The sequence below is a fragment of the Ambystoma mexicanum genome, chromosome 7p (genome assembly GCF_040938575.1).
Source record: "Ambystoma mexicanum isolate Mex_15411 chromosome 7p, UKY_AmexF1_1, whole genome shotgun sequence".
In the NCBI taxonomy this organism is placed as follows: domain Eukaryota; kingdom Metazoa; phylum Chordata; class Amphibia; order Caudata; family Ambystomatidae; genus Ambystoma; species Ambystoma mexicanum.
The window spans coordinates 126,110,452-126,133,495 of record NC_090939.1 but is presented as its reverse complement, the minus strand read 5'-3'; positions in this window follow the sequence as shown (position 1 = coordinate 126,133,495).

Here is a 23,044-nt window from a genome sequence, read left to right as displayed (position 1 = left end):
ACTAGAGTTAACGCCTTGATGTCAGTGGAACAATAGAAAAAGTGGAAGACATTAGCAGATTCAGAATGTTATCTTCTGGGAAATAATCTGAGATTCACCAATACATTCAACCGAAATTAGATTACAAATCTCCACTATGAGCTGGCAAGGAAAGTCTCTCGTAGACAGGCACACAGAAACGTTACACAATACCTGCTGGCTGACCAATGCCTACCCATAACGAGATCATGTTTGTGTTTATAACTTTATTCGAAGGCAGGCCTTGATCGAAGAACAGCTTACAATACAACACATAAAAACACAATATTGCATTAATATCTACATTAATCTCAATAGATAATAACATTTTGATTAAAATAGGCATGTGATAATAAAAAGATCAAGTCCATGCCCTTCACTGAAAGCTTACTCAACAAAGACACATAATCATAGGGAGCTCCAGCAGAGGATGATGTCCAAAGAAGAACACTATACAAATACATGATTGACCCTGGTAAATAATAAAAACGGGACATGTAAATCAAGAAATACCTTGCTACATCGTCTATACATGAAGACAATACACTATCCCTAAGCTTGTCAACTTGCAGGGTCTTGGGGCCAAACCCCTCGTATCCTTTCATCTTCCCCTTGCAGAGCAAGGATGAAAAACCAAACACCACTGAACATTGATCACTATTCCCTCTAGGATCCTCAGTCCTACACTGCAGTTACTCATTTGATGCACCAGACACCCCCTTCACTGTTTTGCTGTAACATTCACTAATGTTCAATGATTCAATTTTAACCAAATATCTCCCCTTACTAATTTTGCCGTTGGTCAATGGTTGAGGGAAAGATACTTTGCCAGCATCTGTTTGCCTTTTCTCTTCTCCACGCTTGCCTGAATGATGATAAGACCGAACTGCTCCTGGTCGGCTCACCCAAGACTATCCAAAAACTCTGCCCCAGCTACACCTGCTTTACCATTGATGGTAACACCTTACCCATTGCCAAGAGTGTAAAAACCCTCGGCTTCTATTTAGACACGAATACCAACCTAGCCAAACAAATTAATATGACTGCCTCAGCCACCGCCTACACTGGTAAATTAATCAGGGCCTGCAGACCATTGATCTCCCCTAACAACTGCCTCACTTTAGCCAGGGCACTCATTCAATCCAAATTGGACTATTGTAACAGCCTCTATATAGGCGCCAACAAAACAGTAACCAACAAACTGCAAGTCTTACAGAATAACGCACTCCGTGCTGCCCTAAATATTCCTAGAAGAGAACATATTTCCGCTACAAGAATCGCCTGCATTTTGGCTCTCCATCCAACAAAAACTCGACCTAAAAACCTTATGCCTCACATACAAAGCTCTTAACCATCTAGCCCCACCCTATCTCACTAACAAATTTACATTAATACAGAACACCAGAACCACTAGATCCTCTAGCACACTACAACTGACGGTGCCCAAATACTCCCTCAAAAGAGGTGGCGGATCCAGCTTCCCAACTCTGGCCTCACAACTTTGGAACACAGTTCCACTGGATATCAAATCCACACCCACCTTCCAACACTTCAGAAATAAGGTCATCACTTGGTTACTCAACAAATAACCAACCATGTATGTATGCATACCTAATGTACAAATGTTTCCTTATTATGCTTTGCCCATTTTCAACTATGCACTATCTGCCTTCTGTTTATTCTGCTTCATTAATACTGTACTATTGTTCCCTACTGTTGCCTGTAACTTGATGTTCTAAGCGCACATATACCCCTGGGTCAAGAGCGCTATATAAATAAATAAACAAACAAAAAATAAACAAACAAACAAGCCCTCGGATTGGCGAAGGATTCAAACACGTTGACCGTGGTCAGACGGAACGAACAACCGGGTTAGAACAGTACCTTAAATGACGAAGAAGGCTGTAGCTGAGGAAGAAGTTCCTGGCAGGTCCTGCAAGCTCACGGTCCTGAAGCAACTGTCGGACTGACACAAAGTAGGAAGACTGGAGGGTCCTGCACTGCCCAGGGAAGAAAACAGCAGCAGAGCAAAGCAACAAATAAAAGGTGTTCTCCTTAAAACCCAAGCAGTGTCTGGTCCTTCTGGCTATCTGGTTCACTGTAGCCGTGCACAAGGGAGGCCTGGCTTGTAGTTTGGCGAACTGGTTGGTCCCACCAGCTCAAGTGGAGAAGATTCCTTGCAGATCTTACCTGCCATCAAAGTTTGGAGATTCGGACCCGCAGCAAGGCTTCACTGGGAGGTTCAGTCGTGGTAGAGGTCTTCTTCTTTCAGCGTCTCTTTGGTTCTCTCGATCCAGTGGTGACTCTGACTTCCAAGCCCCAGAGACCTGCTTTTTATGCAGTTTACCCCCATTCACACAGCCTGGCGGGACAGTCACCACAGCCAATCACACAGAGTGCGACATGGGTCTCCAAGGAGACTCTGTGCCGGGAGTCTCAAACCCCTCCCTCACATCCTGTCCCCCTCAGGCATTCAGGTATCTAAGGAGGGCTTCTGTGCAGAAGCCCGCCAAAGGATGGCGAACAAAGGAACCAAACCTGGTTGGTGCACAGGGTAAAACACAAGAAAGACATTTACAAAAAGAAATGGCGAATAAACCCAGCCAGAACCAAAATAAAATATATGGGGTCCAGTGGGTTTAAGTTTAAGACTACTAACTTAGCCTAAAACAAACCAAGGCTATTTAAATAGACTGCAGTAGGAAAAATAGGGTAGATAGCACTGCCCCCAGCCAAATCTTAAACAAAGGGGACAAAATAATGTTCCATGAGAAACAGACAAAAAGGGATAACTATTAACCCTTTCCAGAGCTCTATATAAGATAGTTTGTACTGGGTCTGTAAATTTAAAAAAGTTAATAAAGTCAATGGCAACTTTTCATGTTTTGGGAGACAGTAGTCAGTCCCAGAAAAATGGAGTTTAGAGTGGGAAGTCTGAAAAAGATAACTGTGTGCCACTGCACTAAATGTGCTGTGTGACACACAATAAAAAGATGATGCCTATGGAGTAGGTGAGGCTCCACAGTCCATGAACACATACAAATTTACAACACACAGCCAAAAACACATGTAAGAGTGGGAAAAAAAGGCTCACACTCTTACGAGGTGAAAAAATAAATCCTAGAAATCCAGAAAAGCTGCTGAGGGACTCAGTATGTAAGGGAAATTAGCCATTCTGGAGAATTCTCCCTAACACACAATACATGTAAACAGAGTGAGAAGATTACGAGGGAGTGGGAGAAAAACAATATCTTTCAACATAGTGTGAACCAGAGGTTATAACCAGAAGAATAGCATGAAACAAGGAAATAGAGTGTTAGGAAGGAGGGAAGAAAATGTAACAGATGCAGATGTGTATTTGAGGTACGAGCAATAGTAAGAACAGGAATAGGAAAAGTAGTAAGATCGAAGGGTAGAGGCGGAAAAGAGAAGTGAGAGATTGGATGGACAGTGATGTGGTTGGGAGAGAACAGCTTGAGAGACCAACTATAGGGATGGGGCAGATATGAGCAGGTGAGAGAGAAATGAGTGTTCCACTGGGAGGAAGACACCGACCTTAACTCCCTGAGACTACTAAGCATGGTAGGAGAGGGAAAGTAGTCAACGGTTTATGGAAAACACATGAAGTCCAGGACATGAAAGAGAGTTAGGGGTTACTGATCATATAACCACTAACAACATCATAAGGGTTGTCTCAATTTAGGGAGGCTGGGACATGTCCAGAGTAGACCAAATAGAGAGGACCACATTTCCACACCGCTAGCCCCTGATACATTTGCCCAGAAAATATGGCAAACCTTTTTGTAATTCAAAATACACATCTTTGGACTTACTCTTAAGTGTTTCTTTGTGGCAGGTACATGAAAAGAATTGCCCCCTCCCTTAGTTACATCACCAAGACCCGACATCTTCCCTTCTCCACCTTGGTTGGTGTTCTTTTCCACCTCATCCCACTTCCTTCACTCACTGCCTCGTTCTGTTAAAAAAAAAAAGAAATAAAAGTAGATCTACCAGCATTTGCGCTATGCATGCCACCGTTAATAATGGAGCAGTTGTATTGCACAGAGGAAAAAAGGTGGCAGAAGTGAAGTTGTGTTTCTGCCGTTTTCTCTGCCATAACAACAATTGAAAACGTAGTGTGCTGTGAATGGAAGGCATTAAAGCCTTAGTCAAGAGATCTGCTCCTTCCATTCACATTAAGAATCCACACAACAAGAGCAGCATGTTTCCCTATTCGCACCCATAATGTCTGTGGATCACAACTTTGTCCACAGACTAGGATGGTGGAATGGCAGCTGTAACAACTCTACTCCTTTTTTTTGGTACTCTTTTATATTGGCTCTTAAAAGAGATATTTTGTTCTTGACAAAGTGTCACCTTAACATGTACACAATATGTCGTATTGCAATTTTTCATCACCTGGTGCTGTTCATCTAATGTAATTTCTTTCACTCAAAAAAGTTTCCTCCATTCTGAATATTGGAAATATTGGCAATTTCCAAGATTTGTAAGATGTGCTCCATCCTTTCTAAAATGTTCACTCCATCATTTCTTATATTTTCATTTTAAAAAGATGACATTCCAAAATAGAAACAACAGCTTTGTTCACATTCCCCCTGGCTTTTTCTATTTGTGGGCAAAACAGTTTGGATCTTTCCAGACTTATCTCTCTATAATTTGTGAAAGAATAACCAGGAACAAGATTCATCATACTTGTGAAAGCATCTTTCACAGCAATCTGCAAAGATATTCTTGTTAGATTCCCTAATCTATTACTTCAACAATGTACTATAATGATTTCTGGATTTTTCAAATGCACCATGCCTTCACACATTGGTAATAGTCAATTCCATTTCATTCCACACACTCCTTGCCATATCACCACCAATTTTTCAAAGCCAATATTATTTGAGATGCTAAGCTGCTCTGAATATATCTGCAGCCAATGAATTCACACATCTCCTTTAATCCAAGGAGTCATCCTTTTGAGATCCATGCTTTCGCAATTTAAAAAAGAAATCAAGCACTTGCTGCTATGTCCTCTCCTCCAGTTTAACTTCTACTCTGCAAAAAGAAGGCCTGATTAGTTGAAAAACCTGATGTCCAAGTACATCTGTACTGTCCCCGGTATCTGCAGTCCTCTCTCCCTGCAGGACCTGGTAAAAAATTGGTTTTCTGTGCTGCAAAGCATGTTTCCCAGTGGCACCCATCCCAACAGTTCATGACTGTTTATTTTTTATTACTTCTTTTAAAAGTATTCCTGCTTCCATAGTGACTGCCGCATGTGCTAGTACTTAAAGCATTGTAAGATTACATCATTAAAAATACCTCAATTACCAAGCTAGATAACACACAATAATGACATTTTTGTTTAGTGGCCTGCCTTCTGTTAAAACTATAGCAGACCTTCATATTGCAATGTACTGAACAACCTTGTCTTTAACTTCAGTTTAATTATAGCCGTTTTTGTTGTTGTCGCTGCAAACCATGCTTTACAGCAGCACCCATCCCCAACAGTTCATTATTGTGATAGTGCCTGCTACATGTGCTACTACTTCAAGCAGGGTACACTGACATAATAACAAATACCTTTATTACCAAGCGAGAGTACAACAAATAAAGATTTTTTTTTAAATGACATGCCTTCTGTCAAAGGTGTAACAGACCATCATAATAAAATGTACTACAGCATTTTCCTTTCACTTTTGTGTGCTGCAAAATATGCTTCACATCAGCACTTATGTCAATAGTCCATTACTAAATTTAAAGGTACTTCTGCTTGCAATGTGACTGTTCCATGTGCTACTACTTATAGCAGTGCACAATTACGTAGTTACAAATACCTTAATTACCAAGTTAGAGTACACATAATATATATATACATATATATATATATATTTTTTTAAAGAGACCATCCTTCTGTCAAAAACAAAAGAAACCTTCATATTACAGTATAAAATACAACTATTTCTTCCCAGCCTATAACTTATTTTTGGTGTTGCAAACCACAATTCCAAGCAACAGGCACCCCAAGCATATAAAGACTTTCAATAATTATAAACTAAGTTACATGTTTCCAATTGCAAACAATAGTTATTTTATATTTCCAGAAAAAAAAAACAGATTACCAAATAAACCTACTCAAGAAAGCAAAGTCTTCCATTTCTAAACTTGTTATAACATAACCATACTGTGTATTATCCTTATCTATTTTCAACTTATAAAACTATCCTTTCATACTATACTGTATGATATTTCCCACTTCCTCATTCCATTGCTGCAATCACACTCTTCCATTACAGTCACACCACTCTTCCTCATCCTATAACACCACCACTCTGCAACCCTTAACACTAAAAATATTTAATCACAGAACTCAAATTCCCTATACATCCTTCTTCCACAAACCAATTCCCAATAACAAGCCATATCATTTACCAACAACCCTTTCTTGACCCAGTACACCAGAGTCATACAACCTCTCATGCTGCAAATCATGTGTGTCACACCTCCTTTCACCTATACATTTCTCTAACTCGCGGTACTTTTAAAATGTACTGTATATCAATACCCCCAGCAGTTGTTCTGCAACCCAGTACCCAACATTAATCCATATCATTATGCTTATGCCACGCATATTACTACATTAACAAGAATGCACTCATTGCTCTACTTCTCCTTTTGCATAACATTACTGAAATCACACTATGTTGCATTATGCCCATATCCCTCTTCCTCATACTAATAGACCACATATCTACAACATCTTACTCTACAAATAATTTAGCCCACAGCACCTATTATCAATACATTCCTCTTCCCAATCCTATTTGAGAAATATAATTTATATCAATGTTGTACACATACTCCTCGTTCTCATCCTAGTACACCAGTGGTCTACAACTTGTCACTGTAAAGCTGTTTTGACCTATAGCTCCCATTACCTATACATCCCTCTTCCTCATGCTACTACCCAATCATAACCCATTTCATAACTCCAAAATGTCTCTTACGTGTTCCAGTACCCAACATTAACCCATATCATGAAGGTTCCATGTTAATTTGTTGAAACAAATTACTTTGGGGTAATTTACTGTGAATGCCTTACTTCAAAATGTTACTTTTACTTTTTTTTTTATTTCTACATTTGTGTGGGTCCCCCTGTTCCTCCTTCCCCTTTCACTACCAAACCTACCTTGAAACCCTCCCCAACCCCTTTTTACCCCTGAACAGACAACAAAATATAGATAATGCAAAGTAATTCGAAGTAATGCCTTCAAAGTAAATTACTTCAAAGTAGTTCTATGTGTTTAAACAACGGGATCCACATTATCCATGCAACACTGTTCCTCACCCCAGTACTTTAAAACCAATCCAAGGTATTACCGGCACATTCATCTTCATCATTGTTTTACTCAATAGAATCCATATCACTATCTCAACATCCATATTCCCTTTTCCACTATTTAACATGAACACATTGCTTTACCCACACAATTCTTGTACAATTCAAGTACACAATGTCTACTAAAACTCAGCTCTTTATAAAACAAAGATAAGATTAAGGAGATAAAAAGAAGATAAAGTAATATACTCATCCTCCACAAATTATTTTTATAATACTCATACAAGCAAAGGAACAAGTATTTCTCTCATGCAAAATGCACCAATAGTCACAACTGACAACAGTATTGATCCTGCTTCAAAAAAGAAAAGTAACCAAATACGTAGCAAAAGAATTACAAAGCAGAGACTTTAGAAAATCTGAGAAGTCACGTGCCTCACTTCAAAATGAACAAAGAAATCTGGTACTTGAAGCACAGATTGACAGCGCATTTAAACTTAAAAGATAGCTATTTATATTAGTTTTAAACAGAATGAAATCAGTAACTAAATTAATTTAAAATTTACAATAAACTTCAAAGCATTTGCAATGTCAACATAGATAACTTTTGTAACTTTTGTGCAGGCGAATGGTTTCTCACCAGTAGAATCCGAACCATATTTCAATGAAGAAGCATACAACCAACAACAAACAAACCCAATTGCCATAGATACTAACACAAGAGGCTATGAAATAGTAGGTACAACATTATGGCAAAAGAAACCTTCATTGACAACTCTTCACCAATAATATTTCAACCAAGCTTTCCTCATGTCCTCATAGTTTGTCCAGTGTACAAATTGAGGTGCAGCTCAATATGCAATGCCATTCAAACCTGTATGACGATTTCTCAAATAATACTTTTAAAATAAAAAAACAAAAAATGTAGAATCAAAATTTGACAAAACCTGGACTCCTGTCCAGTGCACATTCACACTGGACTATGAGGACATTCATGAGCCTGCATTGCAAGAGTAGCTTGTAAAGACAGCTTCAATCACATAGAATTGTTAACAATACACCCTCTACAATGTGCAATTGTGTGCATAAATTGTATAGTCCAAAATGTCCTGCTCTACAACTACAAACACACAATGGGCCTCATTCTGATGCTGGAGGTAAGGGTTAACGGTCACCGTTAATGGCAACGGTGACTGTTAACACTTACCACCATATTCCGAGTTCCCTTTTGCGGGTTGGCATTTAACGCCTGCCGTAATTTACTCCTTCCCCATTCCCATTGAGCCCTATGGGGGCAGGAATGGGGATGGGGAACCGGTATGGTGAATGGGGAATTACCGGTCCCTCCAACCTTGGAATGGACCGGTAATTACTCCATTCACCATGCCGGATTTCCATGGAGTAAATAGCTCCATGGTTGCTTACCATGGTGCTCTTTACTCCATGGATAGCGCCAGCCTCGGAATGAGGCCCAATGGCATTCTACTAAATGGAATAGCCAAAAAAGTGCTAAGACAAATAGAAGGCATACAAAGTTAATATTTTGGATCTGCAGAAGAATTGGAAAAACCCAATTAACTTAGATATTGTTAACCAACTACTTTGAAACACTAACCTACTTACAATACACATAAAAAGTAACAAAGCTTGAAAACATGCCTGATGAAATTCCAGACAAAGTGTGCATCTGTTTTCACAGATTTTTTTTTCTCTCGAAAAGAAACATACAAACATTTTAGGTATGTCCTAAAAGATAGAAGACAATGAGGCATCACAATGGTTCAAATAGACATAGTATCTAACAACTGAAAACAAATACAAAATAACTGATCAATAATTACTTAGAAATATTTTCCACTTCCAAGTGCAACAACAACCACAACCTAATCTATATAAGTGTATCATAATTCAAACAGTACACCCATTCCAACCTATAATATGTCTGCAGCTCAATGCTGCCAAATTGTCTCCATCAGAATTACTCAAAGTCATTTATGGCAAGGAAGTCATGTTATCATTAGACCTTATTGAAAACATAGAAACACTAGGAGTAGGGTGAACAGTACATCAATCTTTGATTATACTGGCTACTGGTGTTCCAACACAAGACACATCATTTTGGTAACAACTAGTTGAATTATTGAACAAAGTTAAAGAAACCCTAGAGTATCAGAAACTGAACAATGGATACTACAAAGATACACACATGCAAGAGAACTTAAATGGAAACATCACAAATATATGACAATACACCACAAACTGTTGAATTTGAATGTGTTGATCCTATCACTAGAGACAACATTCTTGACAAGTATATAATTAATCCACTACATTCACGAGATACCACGGAAGATGCTTTAAAAACATGTCAAATATGTCAAGCCAAATAGCCTCCAATGAGTACATGGGACACACTTAGAAGCATGTGGTATTCCACTACTCTTCAAAGGAAGAAGAAAAATTGAAAGACCCATAAAAATCATTGCATCAGAATGTCATTCTATGCAACCATATTCTGAAGATCCAAGATACCGGCAACATGTTGAATACGTTTTCCATCTCTTGTTTGAAAGCAAGCTAGCAACTCTATGTTATGAAAATCATACATAGGTTTACTATAGATATATATATGGGGCAGCAATCACCCAAAGGGTGACAATACAATTCAGAAATGAGCAAAGCAATTGCATTCACTTATAATGATGCAGAATAGAAACACCGGACAAAGAACAGTTTTGTTCTGTGTACAGATAGCATGTAGGTTATTGTTCCCCCTGCAAAGTTTTGTTTTAAAACAAATGAGCAGTCCTACACCAATGTGAGCAATCAGCAGGTATTCAGGAAGGAAATACAATGTCTAGAGTTATAGGCAATCCTCCCTCCCAAACAAGAGAGAAAACCTTATTTTGGCAAATGACACTTTGAAAATGACAGGTGAAAATGGCTTGGTGAAATACTGCAAATGGCCAACAAAGGCTTAATGGATAGAAATTCTAAGGACAGCAACACTAATCAGGTCCTAGCATACATGAACTATTATATAAAAAACAATACACACTTTTGATCAGGATGGGATGGAAAAAGCACTTTGAAATGGGGAAATGACACGTGTAAACTTGTGAATTTTGCAAATTCGTGGCAAACTTTTACTATGCAATATTGAAGAATAATGGGTAAAATACATTGTGCGGAGGTCAAAGAGGCAATGGAGGTAAAAGACAGCCCCATTCTAACTTTCAGAACCAGCACCCAAAATGTTACATCAGCAGGACAGAACAAAACTACATGTCCCATAAACCACCACGGGAATTGGAGACCAGGTGGGGGAAAAGATAAAATGAACAAAGGGAAGCGGTATAGATACAGCCCTGTCATGCGGTACAGTGACAGATGCCCCCATAGCAGTACAGGTTGGGATGGACAAACAGTGCATGGAGCAGGGTGGAGGTATGAAGGCAAGCTGGCTGCAGGTGTGGAACAAACAGTGCATGGAGCAGTGTGGAGGAGTGAAGGCAAACTGGCTGCAGGTGTGGAAAGATGGCAGGAAAGGTGGCTAGAAGCTGAGGGTTGGGGAGGAGCAAAGTATGAGTTAAAAGAAGCCCCGAGAAACTCATCAGGTGTCACTCATTACAGCAGCAGCCCTGGCCGGAGACCACAGAGAAGTGGGAGGAATCCCCAGGTGATGTACACTGGGCGTACTAGGAGGCTGAAGGCTCGGCACCACGGAGATCCTTATCAGGGGGCAGACCATCGGCCAGGAGAGGCTCGAAGTCGGCAGCGCCGGGAACACTACCGAAGTGGATTCACTGACAAGGAAAGTCTGGCCGTAAACCATTTTCAAAGGACAGTGTTTTCCGTGGGTTTACCCACTTTGTTTGTTTTTCGTTTTTTTTCAAACCCAATTTGGACAGCTGACGAAGGAATGGAAAGCTAGTGTCCGGGGAAAGGAATTTATGTGACCTGATAATTTTGTTTTCAACGAGGAGCCAAGCTTAAGAGGACATTCATGCGAACTCTGAATTAATTCACCCATTTTTCCGAGCAAGCCCTGCTGAACCACATTTAAGCATGTTTTGCTGTTTATAATAAGAGGCTGTTTGAAAGTTTAACTCAGCAATAAATCATTCATTGTGAAACTGCATTCCGACTACTGTCTACTACTTTACATACATGTTCTGCGATTTTTAGTTGTGGATGTAGCGTAGCTAATGATGTTGGGTATCAGTGAGAGTTGACATTTCATTTCTATCTTTAAAACTGAAGGAGTTATAGAGGTTTTTGTGAGAGGTGTTTTTGCAAAATAGGCGCAAAAAATGAAAACAGAAATGTGCTTTTGAAAATTACAGATGGGTTTGATTACACTATATTATGACTATGAAAAAGAGAATGCCACATATGGACCTTACAGTCACGTGATCAGCATAACGCATCCCGCATTCCTGGGATTTACTTTAGTTATTCAAAATCACTAGGGAGTTATGGTTTTGGACATAGGGATAATACAATGCAGATATGCTATGGGTCACTGTTCTTCCTGTTAATACTTACAGAAGAAGTTATTAAATTGGACCATCATCTCTGGCCAAGGAATTGGATCTGGTCCACCGGCAGCAGGGCACTTCTAGGGGGATTGGATCAGCAAGGCGGTTCTGGTCAATTTGGACTGCACCTCAGACTGGATTTAAATGGGCCCCTTCTGGTTACTGGACACGGTAGATAGCAGGATGCAAGTTTTCAGCGTTAAGCCTTAATGGTAGCAAGCCAAGGTGAATCAAAACTAAATCCCTTCAAGTTTGGGATGTTTGCAATTGGGTCAGGCTAGCAATAATTTGGCAATGCTAGAGTCTGGATTCTGCAAAAGAAATCTGAATCTTTCAAGGATTCTGGGGTCAGCTAGACGATGAAAAGTTCTGGAATGAGGTGCTGGGTGGACATATGGATGGGTTCTGCAATCAGTGTGTTCTGGAAGCAGTGTGTCTATGTGTAATGAAACTCCTATATTTATCCATTACAATGTTTATGGCATGGGCAGAACTTCAAAACATACTCCCATGGTTGTGAGTAGCTACAGGCATGTGCTTGGTTTTGGTTGGCAGCCTCAACAGAGCTGTCATCTTATGACAGTATTCAGGAACTCCCATCTGGATTTTTACCCAAAAAATACTTTTGCACAAATGTAAATTTCTACCATTATGTACCCTCATAAAATTGGACGCATATACTTTATATTCAATTGTCTACATTTACATTCACTTCCCATCTTTGTGAGAGCTTTATTGGTCATTCTATGGATTTTTATCAATTTTACCCATAACACTTTGGGTTAATCATGTATAATTTGATACATCTCTGGGCGCTTATCAGTGGACCGTGTACATACAATTGTAAGTTTGCAACATTAATAGTTTTGCCACAATAAGACATTTTACATAACTTTGGTTCCTTAAATGGTATGAGTTTCCACAATGTCTCTTCAAATCACAAGGCTGAAATTAGTTTAATGTCTACCAAGTTTCATTCAGAGTTTTAAACTTTAATCAAAAATAAGGATTTCACACCAAAGTCCTCCAGTGTAACCTCCCCTTTTCAGCCAGCAGCTGTCCAGTCCTTTGAAGTTCCCTGAGAAACCTCCTTCACATCCTGCCCCTCCTTGCAGAGGTCAATGCTCAGCCTGTCCTGTGTTCTTTGGTCAGCCAGCAGAAGAATGTCTAATGCGGCCCCATTATGTGGCTTGTTGGCATTATGCAGGAACCATTAAAAGCCATTAGCCTTTCTGTTCTCAAGGAAGTGTCAAGCGGAGATGTCAGATTTCCCAGGCCAGGCTGTCAGATCAGAATTAAATAGTGAATTGGTCCCAGACTGGGCTCTTTGATATTAAAGTCTTTTCATTTCAAATATAAACTATAAGCACAGTTTATAAAGGATTTAAACATTTTAAAAGGATTAGCCCTTCACAACCATGGTTGAAATTGTGGATTTTGCAATGTTTCAGGAAAAAGAAATACTTTTAAACTGGGTTTGACAGCCAATTTCCTTAGGCAGCTGTCAGGCAGTGATGCCTGGATTCCTCTGACTGCCTGGAGAAACCATGGTTTCAGCCACTTTCCTTTCCATAATTCTCTGGGAAAGTGACAGAATTTTAGGGGCATTTTCAGATTAGGCCCTTCTGTGGTCTTGTTTCAGGTGACAGATGACAGATGAGAGAACACAACTTACAGATGACAGCAGTGATTCCTGTTTTTACACCACTTTGCCTGTGTATGTGGCATGGCATGTAGGTCTTTTGGTGGTTTATGAACTCTGCGCAATTTTGCAGATTTAGTGCGCACAGGGGTTATTGCCTCCATTTGCAGTGTGGTGCATTGACATGGATAAAAATACTCCACAAGATGCACAAACAGTAAAAACAGGAACCCCGTTTCTAAGCAGGCCAGCTACCGAACTTCTTCAGAAGATAAAAGACAAAGATGAAGTGTTGGAGTCCAGTATTAAAAATCTTTTGGTAAATATTTGTGGAACAAAAGAAAACTGGTTCCGACGTCATGCTGATGTCTGCTGCATGTTAAGGAACCCAGGCCCACCACATGGTTTGTTAATCTCAGTTGTGCAGAATATGTATGAGAAGACATTAAAAGTGTGTGAGAAATATGTTCTCTCAATCATGTAAATGTCTCAAAATGCTTTCACCATTGTTTTATTGCCATGACCATACCGCACATGCAGCACACACGACATGGGACCACCCCATCACCCGTGACCACACCCCGCAGGCAGCACACACCACATGGGACCCCCATCACCCATGCCCACACCCCGCAGGCAGCCCATACAACATGGGACCACCATCACCCGTGACCACACCCCGCAGACAGCCCACACCACAAGGGACCCCCATCACCTGTGATGATACCCCGCATGTAGCCCACACCACATGGGACCTCCCAAACCCCATCACCTGAGTCCACACCCACAGGCAGCCCACACCACATGGGACCCCCCATCACCTGTAAAGCCACCCCACCTGCTGCACCCTCCTGACTGGACATCACCTGCATGCTGGATATTGAAAGTGTGGCACATGTTAACTCCAACGATGGCATGTCCAGCACCTTGACTGCCGTGTAGTGACACCACCCAGAACCACCTGTGAAAAAATTCACAGCAAACAGAAACAAATGCATACACCTGTGCCACATCCTTCAGTTTGGCAGATGGACAAACACAATTCCTGTCTGCAACCATCTCCCAACATACACATCATACAATTGAATGGTAAAGTGAGACTCTGCAGTCCATATGACAATCTAATGCAAAGAATCCCCATGTTGAATAGTCACACATCCTAAGCACCATCAATGTGTGTCACATGAACAGATACTGCCCAGGCATGTCACGGAGCCACAATGAGCTGACATTACCAGAACAGATAACCTAATAAACATATCACTGTTCCTTCCATGTATGAAGGACATGACATGACATCTCTTCATGTCAATCATAAAGCGCATATACACAAGTGTAAGAAGCCGCAAAGAGTCCAGGGATGTGGAACACAGTGATGACAGAGACAACACACTTGGTAGGGCAGGTGACATTGAGATAGCGGCAGTGCATGGGAAGTGGTGAAGGAGATAAGGGGTTCAGGTAAGGAGGCATTGCAGTAAATATGAAGTACACCATGAGAAATAGAACAATGTTGAAAATTAAGAAACTGCCAAGTCCAAGCCTGTGAATTGCAGGTAGGTGGCCGTTGCCATACATAAAACCATTCCAAGTGTGGTGGATGTCAGGGAGGCAGTGTAGGTGTGCAAGTGTTGTGCAAGGGGACCTTTGCCCAAGTTCAGAGGACAGCCATGTGACTATTGCAGACTCTGGCACGTGTTCAGCAGGTCAGAGGAGTACCAAAAGCACAAGCAAAAAGGAGTGCCTCAAGTACTGAATGACTACATGGCAATCAGAAAGGGTGCTACCCATTGAGACTGCTGCATTTCCATGGAAAAATGCAAAAACAGAGACATGCCAAACGTGACTGCCAGTGCAACATGCCCAACCACAGCACAGCACAGACAAGTAAAACAGCACAAACACATGCATGTGGAAGTCAAAGCACGCCATTTGCATCACACTGCAAAAAGCATTTCCTGGCCAAATACTGTGAACATTACATACTCCAATCATTACCCCAAAATCCCAACACAGTGAGAACCAATACACAGTGATGCTGCACATGTGATAGCAAATGAAACTTCCCTGTGCATACTGAAACTCACCCTTCACACACATCCAGTGGTCATGCACATGTGTAACTGCAACATGCAAATGGATAACAAACATTACACATGCATGCAAGTAAGCACACACATGACCATACCAATGGTCCTTACCTGCAACACCAAACAGAGAAACAAATCAGTAACATTTTGAAGGAAAAATCAGATAAGCCATTACTGTGAGTAACAAAATCAAACATTTTTATACAGTTGTATTAATTTCATACAAAGTGCAAAACATAAATAAAAATACGTAGAATTGGAAAACAAGAAAATGTTCAAATGTCCAAACTAAAAATGCAAATATGTACATACAAATAAGAAAAGTCTCACAACAGGTCCAAGTCCATAAAAGTCACATAAAAAAATCCTCCAAATGCAATAAAAAAATGATTTCCTGCAATTTTTGAAAAAAGTAAAAAATGAAAACACCACTAAACTATGTACAAAGAAACATGGAGCAAAGTCCAATTGACACTCCAAATAATAAAGAAAACAAAATGTAAATCACACACAAACAACACAAACAACACAAAAAAGTGGAGTGTAGTTCAAAAACTCCAAATCATAAAAAAAAGAAATCAAATGAAACTTGTAAATAAATAACTATTTACAAGGGCAGAGGGCTAGTCCTCCTCCTCACCTTGCTCCCTCAATGTCTCTGCCAGGGCATCATCGAACACTGAGTCCAAATCCCCTAGGCGGGCCTCAGCTCTCACCTGGAGGGCTTGCAGGGACTCCAACGTGCTGCTCTCCCACTCCCTGCAAGTCTCCTCGAGGACCTCAGCCCACCTCTCTGCCAACGCAGTGAAATCTCTGCCCTGGCCATGGTGAGTCGTGCCTCCCATGCCCGCTGCCGCTCTGCCCCGATCTGCTGCCCAAAACGCTCCAACACGGAAGACATCCTTTGTCTAAGGTCATTGTTTGCCTTCTGCCTGATGGCCAATACCTGCCTCCCTGAGTTGGTATGCCCTGAGTAATGTACTCGAGCCTGATGCTGCTGAATAGCTTGTTGCCTGCTCCTTAAGGACAGCCTCCGGGATGATGACACATCCTGGGGCTGTCATGCACGTGCCCTGCTCCTTCGTGGCTGCTCTCCGTCCATTGCCACAACTCCTGTCGCCGGCTGGATCTGCATGGTCACCACCTTGGCTGATCCAACCTCGACTCCCGACTCTGGCAGGGATGTGTTCTCCACCAGACTGGCTGCTGGGGTTATGACAGGTTCACAGGCGGCCCTGGTGTAATTTGGTCCGGAAGACAGAAGGAAGGATGACTGGCGCACAGAGGAGGAAGACGAGGAGGGGGTCACAGAAGTGGTTAGCCCACGCACCCAATTCAAGACCAGGAAATGTGCTAGCCAGTTCATGAGACGCACAACATCATCGTGATGATATGCAGGCCCTGATTGGAAGCCTGCACATCATCATGAAAGGTGCATGCAAGCCTCATGCTACTGGCTAGCAACGGTTCCACCCTGTCCCGAATGGCAACATCCGCAGGTATTGGTGTCTCTGTTTGTGTGGACACATCCGCCACCTGCGGATGGGTCAGCCTGGGGCATGCCCGCAGGTGCATACTTGCGCAGTCGCAGTCCCAGGGGCAGGATTAGGCACAGCCCCCTCCACGGTGACCTGCACTGCCTTCTGCCCCGGAGTCTGGACTGCATCAGTCACACCCAACGCATCACCTATGCCAGGCCCCATGGTCTGGGCTGATGTGGCTTCCTCCTCCTCCTCCCCCACCTAGCTGGATTCCTCCCCACCATCATCACATTGGATTGGCCCTGTGCGACCTCACCTGTACCTCCCACTGTCCACGACCACCTTCACCCTCTTGGACCTCCCCTCAGCAGCTGCAGCTGTTGTCTCGGACGCAGCACCAGTCTCCTCGCTCCCCGAAGATAAAATTTGCTGGGAGTGTGACTGGGCCTTGCGTCTGTGCCTGGTGGAGGCATCCCCGCTAGCTTGCTCAAACAGCACCTTCTACGCCCTCTTCTTCCAACGTCGCTGTGGATAGGGAGACATAGAAAAAAATACATCAGGGTGCTGTACATTTGTGTTCATTGCACAAAACATATGCACATGAATTGCACTGGCAAAGGCCACAAACATCATCACCCTGCACCAACACACTGGAACTTGCAATTAACACACACGCAGATACATGACTGTCCTTCTCACCAATCAATCACATCCATTACAAGGGACTGTAAGCACCTACAAAATGTGCATGCCCATCACATGCATAATGGGACATGCACGTGTCATTCACAACCAAAACCTAACAGTCCTGAGGCAGGGCATGGAGCCATCACATCAGAGCCCACTCAATGTCAATTTGCCAGCAAGAGTCAAGCACACATTCAAATGCTCCAGTAACATCCATCCAGGAGAGTTGGATAGTCACACACTCACTATTCAGACGCATGCACATGTACACCATGCATGTCCATTATGTTGCAGATAGCACCCAGGTGTCACACCTCTCACATGGCAACGTCCACACACAAGTATGCAACCATGAGCACATTGTTACATGCTGCGGCGCATCACACATTACAACCGGGACACTGTTGATGTCACACATGCTTGAATGGACACACATGCAGGACTGTATGGGACATGCACACAGACATCTGTACAAGAGGCATGCCTGATATAAGGTCAAGGTGCACACTCCAACCACACATAAACATGCACATGCACTGTAGAGGACAACAACACATGGGCCCTCATTCCGAGTTAGGACTACACCATGGAGTAAATAGCTCCATGGTTGGCAAACATGGAGCTATTTACTCCATGGAATACCGGCATGGTGAATGGAGTAATTACCGGTCCATTCCAAGGTTGGATGGACCGGTAATTCCCCATTCACCATAGCCCTTCCCCATCCCCATTTCTGCTCCCATAGGGCTCAATGGGAATGGGGAAGGAGGTAATTACGGTACCGTAAATTACGGTGCCGTAATTTACTCCAAGGTCACTTTGCGGGTCCCGTAATTTACTCCTGCTAAAAGCAGGAGGTAAAGAGGGACCCGCAAAGGGAACTCGGAATACGGAGGTAAGGGATTACCTCCATCGGTGCCCTTACAGGCGCCGGTAATCCCTTACCTCCAACCTCGGAATGACCCCCATGGACACTTACCAGTAGACTCCAGACGGAGCTGCAATTCCACCACCTTGGGCGTGCAGCGCTGGGTAGAACCGCTCGAAGACCTGCAAGTTGTCAGTGGTCAAACAGCCCTGGTGCCCCACATGGTTCTCACGAGCCTTGAGGAAGCACCAGACCTTGTTTTTGTAGTCCTCCCAGCACTTGTGGACATGGTGGTAGTCGCGGGGTGCCACCCCCTCCGCATTGATGGCACCCACGATGTCCACCCATTTCTTACTCCGTCCTTCCTTGCCGACTTGCGCTGGTCCATGGACCAGGGCTTCCTAATGCAGCAAGACTTGCTCCTCCAGGATGTCAACTTCCCTGGCTGAGAAGTGGACAGCACTCTTCCTCTGCCTCGCTGCTGGGGGATTGCCACTTGCTGAGGCAGGTGTGGGTTGGCATGGTGGTCCTGCAGCTGGGCTGTGGAGTGGTGGTCTGGCATGTTGGGAATCTTCTGGATCAGCAGAGGTGGTCACAAGTCCGACGACAGCAGCACTGGCAATGGCTGTATAACAGGCACCAAAATTGGAGGGCACGTGGGCAGCAGGCACACACAGTGGGCAGGCAGCAGCAGATGGCTCGTAGGAGGCAGCTCGGGGCACTTGGAGGCAGGTAAATTGGCTTGTAGGCAGGAGCGTGGGTCTTCTGTGCTACTCGCGTGGGGAGCCAGAAACAGAGTGACTCCACACTTGCAGAAAGCGCACATCAGCGTGAAATCATAGGAAAGGGCCTAAGTGTGTACGTTACGTGACATGCACAGAATGTTGGGCGTGGCATCCAGGATCAGGATAAAGTAGTGCTTAGGAGAGCATCACATGTTTGTCGAGTTATTTCGGATGGACGTGTGGACTTTATTTCCACACAATCTCTTCACTGCGTGCAAGCCTCTTGTTTTGGTGGGGGATTGCCTCTGTGCACAGGCACGTGTACTTTTGAGGCTGACGGTGAGTTGTGTAGGCATTTTGCATTATGTGGGTGCCCCTGTGTGTCACATAACCCCTTTTTTAACATCACTGTAGCTTACGTGTCCTTTGCGTCCGTATTTTTTGTGTTGCTGGGTGCCACAGCGTACTGCGTTAGGTTTTATTTTACACGTGGGCTGCTGAGGGGTCGCCTACACATATTTTTCATATTTTGTGTGCCTGTGCATTACGCAGCCCGTTTATTTCTCTACAGGGATTACATTGAGCCTTGCTGGGGCACACTGGTACATTCAACATCACGTACACTGCCCCTCACTCAATTGATAGCTGCACCGCCCATTGCACTGCCCATTGCACTAATCCATCAGTGCCATAACTAGGAGAGAAACTAGTGGGAAGGGAGGCAAAGGTTCCAAGGTGGTGGAGGTGGCCAAGGTGGCTGAGGTGGCCGAGGTGGCCGAGGTGGGTGAGGTGTCCGAGATGTGCTTGAGGTGTCCGGGCCTGTGCAGGGAGAGATATGCCCCCGGCCCAACAGGGTCAGGAAGCTGCAGGGACAGTTGCAGCAACCATCACCCAGCCTCTGGTTCACCTGGCCAGGCCCTGTAATGCTCTCCACCCCTGTCAACGGAGAAGTAGGGGCAGATGCTATCCGTCCATCAAAGGGGAAGGGACATGCTGTGCAGTGTCCTGGCACCGGCACCCAGGGTCCTGATGCAGCAGTGTCAACTGCTGTAATCACCCACCAGGGCCAGGTAGCTGCAGGGACAGGTTCACACCTCACCACCCAGCCTCTGGGTCACACAGCCAGGCCTGTAGTGCTCCCCACCCTAGTCCACATAGACACAGGGGCAGATGCTATCCGTGCATCAAAGGGGAAGGGACATGCTGTGAAGCATCCTGGAACCAGCACCACGGTGCAGCCACCTGCAAGGGCACCGACTTTCACACCATCAGTGTGTGATGCCAAAGCCCAGGCCACCAGTGCACCAGCCCCTATTGACACAAGTGGTCCCAGCACTCAGGTCTGCATGACCTTGTAAGAAGACAAAGCGTGCAGGAGGCAAACAGGCTCAGTCCCAAGGCACGGCACAGGAGACCCACAAGTCGAGGAAGAGGAACTTAAGTGATGATGAACTCCAGATCCTCTTTGACTACTTGCGGGAACACAAACACAACATGCTTGTGCGGGCAGGGAGCACACATACGCCTGCCCAGCGTATGACCTACTGGAAGTGTGTCATCGATCATATTAACGCCTTGGGCCATGAGAGGCACTCAGCTTCTGAGGCAATGAAGCATTGGTATGACCTCTGGCACCAAGCTAAAGATAAGCTGTGTGCCAACTAAACCTCTACTCAGTTCACTGGAGGTGGATCACCATGAGAGGACGAAGAACTCACTACACATGAGGAGATCATAGGTGCTATGATTGATGTGCAGCATATCCAAGGCGTGGGAGACCTGCCAATATATGAGGTAATGTCTGCTGAGTGGTGATGCGTGTGTGTCCAGGACAAGTATATATTGCTTGGATGAAGTGTAACGATTGTCTGGCAGTTCTGCCTGCATTTACATGACTGCCATGGGTGAACCATGTCATGGTGGACTGACACTCGCTTGTCTTCCTGCAGACTGCATTCACATGATGTGCTGCACACTCTGACAAACCCCATCACCACACCTGCTCACTCCTTCAATGTCACTCGCTGTCCAGCCTCTATTGGCCCTCTTCCTGCTCCAAACTGTGATGGTGGATAACCTGTGGCAAACTTCCATTCCACACTCACCTTCTCTCCACACATCTCTGACTTCTCTGAGAGTTCACCCTGCCAGCTAGACCTCCTCAGGGGTATTCTACCTTTCCTCTCCTTCACCCATCAGCTCACTGTCTCCAGAGGACTGGTCATACCTATGGTGATGTACTGCTACAGTCTCTACCAAGATTTATGTGCCTCTACTCTCTTCCCTCTGCAACTCATCCAGACCTGGACTTTGGGGATTACCCTTTTGTCTTGGGGCAAGGTATTGTATCTCCCTAGGACTGTGTTAATGGAACTGAATCCCAGTGGCTATGACTGTTCATTTCCAATCCCTGTGCATTGTCCACATGCCCTTATGAGTCCGGGCGCTACAGTTCTTTCAACTACAACTTCCAAATTTGCTTCCTTCTCATGGTCTTTGATCATCCCTTCCCTACTCCCTCAGTGTCAGTTACTTCTCATAGCCATTAGTTGGTGTTTATTGTCTATCTTTTGCTGGGGCCTCCCTCTGGTACAGCTTCCCTGCCTCACTGGAACTGGAGGTGAACCTTCTCTGGGTCTGGAGACACTTGTGATGCTTCCTCATGTGTTTTTCTTTCTCTCCTCCTCTCGCCTGCTGAAGTCCTGGATGACTGAAAGAATGTACTAGTCACCTGCCCTCACTCTGATTTCCGACACGGGCCTCTGAGCCACCGGTTGTACCCATGCACTGCCTCCCTGCCACCTCCCCACTGTTTACTGTATCGCTACAACCCTCTAGCAGAACTTGACACCAGATGTCTGCACTTACACTTCCACCAGCCCGCCATATTTTCATTGCTGATTATGTAGTTGTATTTTATTAGTATGCTATCCCATGTACTGCACTGCCCACTCCCACTTCCAACCCCAGGTCTCACCTTCACCATGCCGATTCACTTGCGTGATTTCAATTTGACCTGGCCTCATGGGATGGGTGTGTCTGTCTTCACTCTATTCCACCAACCATGCATCATAGCACCTTTTGACACTTGTGTGTATTGAGTTTGTGATTTAAATGTCAAGTCATGTCACATCCATTGTACATGGCTTTGGGACAGTAGTCAGCAAGTTCCATCTCATGCACTTTTACAGTTCAGGCATGGCTATGCTACGTGGCATTTGTGTTTTTGCATCAGTGATGTTGGTGAATGAACTATGCTAGGCAGGTGCTTGTGTGTGTAGCAGGTGCTATGCACCATGCAGAAAATGTATTTAGCCCTTCCACACACGTCCTTGGCTGCTTTCATGCTACCCTTCACTTGCATTGACACTGTGTACGTGTGGAAGTTTGTGACATGGTAGGTCGATGTGTTGCATGACGACATTGTGACTCCTATGTGTGTGGGCTATGCTATTTACATGGCTCTTCATTTATTTTTCTGTCCATGTGCAGGTGATGAAGTACTGGATGCAGAGGTGGAGGTGGGGAATGAACTGGATACTGAGCCACGACCAACCACCAGTGGAGGATGTGGTGTGGTAGCCCATGATGATCCATGACTAGAAACGATAGACTCAGCTATCATACTAATCTTGCCACAAAGCTCA